The following is a 1,127-nucleotide window of genomic DNA, read 5'->3' as shown; positions in this document are numbered from 1 at the left end:
TTTCACAAAACTTTAAGACGTGTCAAAGATGATGTTGCTTGGAGACATAATATCTGCTCTGTTTTTGTATTTGTCATATTTCCCACACTTGATCTCAGCCAAAAGGCAGAGAAGCAATTATTTGTTATATTTCCTTAAAAAATTAAAAATGAAACGTTGTACTTTTCAAGGCTTATGGAAACAGTTGTTGGGCTTTTTTTATTTTTATACAGGACATTTTGGCTGAATTCAGCTTTGCTTTCTCTTCTAGAAGTGTGAGAAAAGAATTCTCATTGTTGATGAGAAAGATGTGATATTTGTCTAACGAAATCAACTTGATTTTTTTTTTGTTGAAGTTTCTAAGTTGTTTTTTCCCTCTGCCATGAAAAGTGACTTCTCAAAAGTGAAAGTCTGCCATTTTTTCTTAAAGAGTTCTTTTTCCATTAACAAACATTATGTAGCTCAGCACAGTTTTTTGCCAGCAGCAATAATAGTGATTTTTGGATGTATTATTTACATTAAATTTTGCCACTTGCATTTATTTTCTGGGCTATGACAACATACTGTTCTGTGGTAGAAATGACACAATTTTAGTCTTCATCAAATTCATAGTTTCTGCAAAAGTCTTATTTTTCATAAGCAAAAATTCATGTAGTGAAAATGGAGTCATTTCACACAGTTCTGACTTTGGCCCTGAGCACATGCACTGAGCAGCTCTCCTCTTTACTCCTTTATTTTTGTCGGTATTAAAGTCTGCAGATGGGTATGTCACACCTGAACACCCTGAGTACAGAGTGTGTAATTATAATAAAAGCTTTGGTGTCTATTTCCCTAGCCCTTGAGTGTCTTCTTTTAAGTACCTCTCTGATGTTCCACATCACCTTCGATTATTAGATCCTGTTAGCTCTGATCTCCTTCTTTTACACCAATCTGCTTTTCTGATTTGAGCTTTATTTGACACCACTGCTCTCTCTCAAACTTCCCTTCCAATGATCGATGCTAATGTTTTCCTTCAGTTACTGTCTTGTTTTCTTCTTGATTATTCTATTTTCAAATCCATTTACGAACTTACCCTTACTCTTCATGAATAAAGACTTCTTAGAGAGAACAGTTATTTGAAGAACTGCAGTCGTTAGTCAAACATTTAG

The sequence above is a fragment of the Rhinopithecus bieti genome, unplaced genomic scaffold (genome assembly GCF_001698545.2).
Source record: "Rhinopithecus bieti isolate Rb0 unplaced genomic scaffold, ASM169854v2 scaffold_21703, whole genome shotgun sequence".
Taxonomy (NCBI): Eukaryota; Metazoa; Chordata; class Mammalia; order Primates; family Cercopithecidae; genus Rhinopithecus; species Rhinopithecus bieti.
The sequence above is the reverse complement of the archived record's forward strand: the minus strand, read 5'-3'. Positions refer to the sequence as shown.